Raw genomic sequence first — 7,008 nt, 5'->3', positions numbered from 1 at the left:
GACCCATAGGTTGGAGACCACTGGTTTAGATAATAATTTCGAAACAAAAAAACAAACATTTAAGAAATTAATTAGGTGGCATTGAACAAATAAACGAAAAAAAAGAGATTAGCATATCGTGGCTTAATACAATACTGCACTGGCACTAAATGGATAACATTGTTCAGCAAGCTTACAGTTTGTGCTGAGCACTGTGTAAACAAGGTATTAATTTATGTGTTAACCATACAGAAAACGTTAGTTTTACCCTCGAAATCGTTTATTAGACGTAGCCTCCGTCTGTTCTTGGTGGAATTATAAAACGATGAATTTGTAGGCCAGTTTACTTTAGCTTTGATATTCATTCTTTGCATTTTTCGAAGAAATCTGACAATTCAGCCTTCGTTTTCATGCTCAATCTAAAGTTTGCTCCATATGACAATTACTTTAAGGGTACAATAGCCGACAACATGCTATAAACGTATCCCCTTATTTCATCCCGACCCCGGCGGCTTGATCTTTTACCCGGGGGCATTGTGCATTATTCGGGGGCTTGCGTGGGGTGCACGTTTCGTCGCTGACCCAAAACCAAACAGACGGGGGCAGCGTTGAAATCGAGCCCCCCAACGAGTTGTCGAAATGCAAGTGAAAGGGGATACGTACCCACAGTGGGGGCTGGGGTTTGGGGTAGGGGTAGGGGTAGGTGCTGCGGCGTTGTTGTTTTGACTGCAGTAGGTGGGCCGTCGAATATCGAGTGGCCGTCTATTGTCGTCAACAAGTTGCCCACGGGACACTTTATAATATAGTGGGTTTCAGGTTGACAAAACTGCAGTGTTGTAATGACTTTAGTCAATGACTATAGACTTAAGTGCACTTAAGTCACTGTTTTGAAATGAATCGACTTGACTTAAGTATTTTGGTTAAAACAACTTGACTTCACTTAATCTTTTGTACAAATTACTTGACTTTGACTTTAGTCATTGTGTCAAATAACTTGGGTTAAAATCAAGTTATTTCATTCAATAAGTTTTCAATAAAATGATGTTTTTTATTTCAATTGGTGCACTAAAAATAATTTGCTGGCTATATGTTGCGTTTTCGTTATTTTGTATTCGAGTTATTGCTCATAATCAAACGACTTTATCAGTTAAGGTTTTATTTTTTATGACACAGACTTGACTTGAAGTTAGCTTGCTATATTAACGACTTGACTGGCCTTTACTTGGCTAGTTGATGACTTAGACTAAGACTTGAACCATTTAAAAATGACTTGTTTACAACACTTCATGACTGGTGTATAGCAGAAACCTTTGGTGTGGAAAAAAAATGTAAAACATAAATTAAAGAAATCTGTGTACAGAAAAAAACATTTGTTCTTGACAACGTATATATGTTTGATTTACATCATAAATTCTTGAAATATAATCGTACAGTGTCGGCCAAAACATAGTACCAATCGTTCAAGATTCAATACACATACACCCCGATTGTAGAACTCAGTATACATCGCCAAAATTATCAGTACAGGCTTGTTTGATTAGACTTATTCATCAATTGGTAAAAAATAACTTTTGTATACGATTTTCAACTAAAACTAGTTTCCGGTTGGGTTCAAAACTGGTGGCATTTTGCGATGTATTTGAAACGTCGATTGAAAATTGACTGCACAGTTTTATTTACGCTCCAGTGTAAACCAGAGCGCAGCGTGCCGCAACTGCCAAAAAAGTGGGCATTGTTTTACTCAGGGAAATCGTGTTTGCATTCTGCGACGTTTTGTCGGCGATTGCGCTACACCGTTGCCGAAACAAACATGAAAGGAGGTTTTTTCCTGGAAAAACGCGCGCGGATCGGGCCTGTTGTTATTTTGTTGCAATGTGATCGTCGGCTTTGAAGCAAGCCACCGTTTTGAGGCCACCCGCGCAGTTGGCAGTTCAAGCCCAGTTGAAAGTCGCCTCATATTGCGGCCGCTGCTGCTATAGAGCAGCCTTTACCACGTGGCGATCGAGTCGGCTTGTAAACCTCAATGGAATCCGTTTACAAATGCAGTGATCGATGCGCCCGGGTCCCAGCAGCGCCGCTAATCCCGGTCGAGTTGAAAAATAACCGTTTAGAAGCCCGTTTTCTGCTGTCGCTGTGTATAGTTGTACGCAAACGCCACGCCGATGAATTAAAATTGGGGGAGGGGGAAAACCTTAAAGATCCTTCTCGAAAAAGTTTCGGCTTGCGTGACGCCATCAAACAGGAATCCGGCGGTCTACTTTTGCGTTAGTTGGAAAAGCGATCACATATTTTGTGCAAGTTCTTAGCTTATTTTCAACTGTAAAAGCAAATTTGCTTGATAATCAACTGCAAAGCATAAAAGGTCGAGTAGTTCGACAACATCTCAATTATAAAGACGTTTCGATAAGAGCTTGCGTATCATCTTCAGTTAATGTGAGCAAAATTCGACACTGCTTGTTTGGCGCCGTTTCGTCTATTTTGGCATTCAGAAGGTATTTCGGTGAAAGTTTTGCGATTTCCTTGCCGTTATGGGCGACAGGGTCCCTCGGAATACTTCAGTCCCCTGTCTGTATGTACACGCGCTTCCAGGAAGAATTCCAAGCCGACGCAAATACCTTGATCCGTAACAGTGCACCGTTTTAAAGTTGTCTGCTTTGCCCGGCGCTAAGCGCTTTACGCGCGCTAATCTTTGCAAGTGGGACGGCAAGACTGAGTGGCAACAAACACGATATTTATGGACTTGCAGGCGGATTTTGCGGCGACTTAGATGACGACAGAGTGCACTTACAACCGGCGTGTTTGTTTGAAATGCATCTAATACAACATAAATGCATCTAAAGCAGAATAAATGCATCTAATGCAGCAGAAAAGCAACGGGAGTTTTTTTGCTCGCCCTAATCGAGCACATGTGTCAAATTTATTCATTAAGGCCACGTCGGAAAACCGTTGTTAAGGATTATATGTAATCCGTCGCTTTAATGCTGCAGATTTGCAACATTTGGCCTTGGTTTGCTGATCTCCCTTGTACAGTGTTTTACTGAAGCTTTTACCTCATTGAAGCAGCTAAAAAGCGGTTTCCAACCTTTGCATAAACCACAACCCTTAAAAAACACTGGTCCCCGATCTGTGGTAGACGTGACTAATGATACGTAAAGGTTTATCCGGTGGCACGCTGGTAGTTCCCAGGTGTTTTTTGTGGAGTTTGGGGTAATAGTATTGCGCGTGCAGCTATTTGTAGTCCATGTTTGCCACATTATTCGATCTGCAATCTAAAATATACGGCTTTATAACCTGAAAAGGCATTAGTAAACTTGAGATTTAAACACAAGGGGTAAGCATTCACAGCATTAAGCCATTTTACGCGGTCGTCAAAGTTGACAACCATTGCCTTCAACTATGGTGGTGTACCCCTGTTAAGTTTAGAATACCAATCTTGCCTTTTCGAAAAACGACCACCTGCCCAAAGATATGAACACCCACGAACATATATTTTGTCTTTCCGCAGAATTTCAGCATAAAAACCGTAGCGAAAATGTAGAACGAGTCGCGTCAAGAGCTGACACCAACTGGCCGCCCCTTCATTCCCACCAAGAGCGAAAAGCTGGCAGGTTCCTCGCCCTTGTGTGCTTCCCTGTTATGGATGTACCTCGCCCGAACAATGAACGCAAGCAGCAATGCCACTGCGCGCGCCGACGCCGCCTCGTAAGCGCGCCGCCGCGTCACAAGCCATTACGTCATCGCAGTGATGACGTCACAAACTCGCGGACGGACTCGAGCAGCCGAGTCGATTTTTGTCGGACGATGAACGCGACTGTTTTAAAGTGTTCGAAAACAAAGCAATATGAAACCGACTGCTCGGGCTCAACGGCTGCAAGCTTCAGTAGAAATCAACTTTCGTCGCTGCTTCGCCTCTTTTTTCTACTTCTGGCCACCTGCTGCTACACGCCGACCGTCCTAGCTCTGCCGAAACCCTGCACAAGTAAGTAAACTTAATAATGGTTTAGCATTTCGGATTTTTTGTTTGCGAGCTCCTCAGTCGCCCGGCTCTGGAACCGAAGAGAGCTTTATGACTACTTCGAAAAGCACTTTTCCACCTTCGCTTTTATTCACTAAAAAGGGGTCAGGCAAAACCGTACAGATTTCTTGGTTATCCGTGATTGAACTTACTGAAAGCCTGGTTTTCCGCAATGTCATAATTAACTGACCTAATGGTAAACTATACAATTTTTTTTGCGATGTGTCAACAACAAGACATTTTGAGTACTCCCACTTGTAGTGGGGCTATAGCATAACACGGAATATTATTAATTGTAAATCCTAAATATTAATAGTTGCAATCTGCCCCCTACAGAGACGTAAAAAAAGCAGTCTGTTACACGTTTCCGACAGCACATTTGCAAAAAGGAAGTCCATACCTGAAGCCCATGTCTGTATGAACTAAATTTTGAAGTATCTGCATGAACCAGGGGCAAATTTCCCCTTATTTCTCCGGCCCAATTACGATTCATCACTTGCGCGCCTGAAACAAAGCGCGGCATTGTGCGGTCGAAACTTGGCGGGAAATTGGCGCGGGTCGATTGGCCGCGCTGGGCACGACCGCGCCGGTTCCGCGGCCCGACCGCGTAATTGCGTTACGCGATTAACCAATGCCATTGGAACCCCGGCAATTAAGGCCCGGCCGTTCAACCCCAAGGCCCCGGACGATCGACCGAATAAAGCTAAATTTAGATCGGCCCAGGCCACAATGCAATTTAAAACGCCGGGCGTCGTTGTCCACTTAGTTTGGTTTAAAGGACAAAATCGCGTGTTTTGGGACAAACTGGGGCCAGATGATTCATTCTTGGGCAGGATACGCCCAATTTCGGGGCAAATTTGTAGATTTTTTCTAGGCAAATTGCCCTCCCGTCTGCGCGAAAGCCGGTCGACGTTAAATACCGTACGTCGCCGTGCTTGCTATGTGTTCTATCCGCCCAATTATATCGCCACTAATTTGTAGACCGAAAAACTCACGTAGCCCTTGTGATAAATGCTCACAAGGTCAGTTTGAAATAAAAAGGGCTTGAGTAACTTACGGGACGTTAAAAGTAACGCAAAAACGATACTTTTTTAACACCAAATTATCCCGCCGCAAAGTAACAGGCATCTGCCTAATGCAAGGCACGATAAAGGCTGTCTAACAAAAACACCACTACTTCGTTGTGATTTGTTTTGTTGAGTATAAATATTAAAAAAAACAGATTTTTCTATACTTATTGTAATGACTTGCCTAACTTTTACTTAAAGGTGTTAGTCCTGCTTGTTGTACATGTAAAACAGGTTGTGTAACATTCGATTTATTTTTAGATACTCATGACTTAGATTCGACCATTTAAATAACTTTACTGGATCAATGCCTTTGTTTCGAAAACGACCTTACCCGGACTCGTTATTTTTAACAGACTTGAATTGTGCAACGTGACTGAAATACGTTTTTTTTTTGTATAATAAAACGAGTCATATAATTACTCAACGTCCTGAAGCTTTCTTGAAAGCTCAACGCAACATTCATCGAGGGACAAAACAGGAAAACTGCCCCGACATTATATAGCCAACGTCGAATTCCGACCGCAAAGTTCCTCGCGGTCGCGCCGTAAGTCCTTTGTTCGCTCGCGTTCAAAGCCTTCGGCCAACAAGCGATTCTAAAAAAAGCGCGGGACGTGACATAGCCACGGTTTCGACGCAAAAAACGTGCCGTGTGCGCGGCTACGACGCAGGCCAAGGGGAAGTGCAGGCGGCCGTCGCCCGTTGGACGTTCCAAGTTTGAATTGGACACAGTTCCAAGGAGCGTGCTGCGGTTGGGGACAATTGTTAAAAAAAATTGGCCCCTTCCTTTGTCATGAGGACCAAACAAAGACAGCTGTCGTTTAGGTGAGCTTAACCAGCAGCGGCAAAGGTCATCACCACAAAGCACCCACGTTTGCCAATTGATCCGCGACGTTTATTTTAGGCGCGGTAGCTTTTTCAACGGCAATTTAAACCTTGAAGATCAAAACCGACGCCGGCCGATTGTCGCACTACCGTCCGGCCAGCTTGCACCGCTCCCTCTAATACATATTTATACAGCAGCGGCCCTTTTGGCTTGTGTTTCAACGCCAGCTTGAATGCTGGGTTCTCTCTAAAAATGACTCGGCTTTTCGTTTTGACCTGAGCGTTCTTGGCTCTCTTCAGTGTTTGGCCGGTTTTTCGATGCTCTTTCTAAAGCTGCTCTTGGACCAGTTGTCTCCATTGTCTTCTTGCCTTAGGGTTTTCAAATATCACCCAAACTTGCTTGAACAAACGTGAAATGCCTGCCCAGACGTAAACCAGATTTTAGTGACCTATACCATTGGTTCTTATACAACGGATATTAATTATCCCTAAAGGAATGATTTAAAAATTATAAAGGGGTGCTTTTGTGAATGGTTAAGATGAGATTTTTACCGCTGAAAAACAAAAAAAGAGAATATAATTCTGAAAGTTCGTTACATGGACAACCCCCCTAAAAAATGTTAGCATAGCTCTAGACAGCTCATTGAGAAGGGATCTAAATTTTTTTTTGATAATATATCAACCGCGCCATTTTTTCACCCAGTAACCTCGCCCTCCAAAGAGTGAATCGGCATTTAAATCAGCAACTTGACAATACGACGTTGGTATTCTTGGGGGAAAGGACACAAAAGCACTCGACCTCGATAAAAATCTTTGGCACTTGTACCTTGTCGGGTAGATTTGCTTGTTGGGACTATTTGTCCTGCGCCACAAAATCAACCTAACTTGGCTGTGTTGGCCATAGGATCCTTGTTCAGACACGCGTTGCGTTTTATGGCCGGTTTCTGTACGTCTTCATTATTATTTTAAGCCGGAATTGTTTGCGCACCCTTAACTTGTTGGTTGTCAATCGTTTTTACCTGTCGGGTCCCTTTGTTTCGTTAACATAATGACAGACTCCGATAAACAACGATTTGTTGGCGAAATGCTATACGATAAATATTCCAGCATTCAATTTATACT

The 7,008-nt window shown here is 43.2% G+C and overlaps 1 protein-coding gene across 1 annotated transcript in view; it reads left to right on the top strand.

Annotated features, from left to right (window-relative positions):
- Nucleotides 1-3,938: 3,938 nt before the first annotated feature.
- The window catches only part of LOC146133458 (thrombospondin-type laminin G domain and EAR repeat-containing protein-like), a 46,056-nt gene continuing 42,986 nt past the window's right edge, over nt 3,939-7,008 (top strand). Inside the window, exon 1 of the mRNA XM_083397753.1 lies at nt 3,939-3,958. The gene's annotated coding sequence lies outside the window, so the exon portion shown is untranslated. The remainder of the gene's footprint in view (nt 3,959-7,008) is intronic.

Source organism: Ascidiella aspersa, chromosome 9 (assembly GCF_963924565.1).
Source record: "Ascidiella aspersa chromosome 9, kaAscAspe10.2, whole genome shotgun sequence".
NCBI lineage: Eukaryota > Metazoa > Chordata > Ascidiacea > Phlebobranchia > Ascidiidae > Ascidiella > Ascidiella aspersa.
Note: the sequence above shows the minus strand (reverse complement) of the source record. Positions and strands in the feature narration are given on the sequence as shown.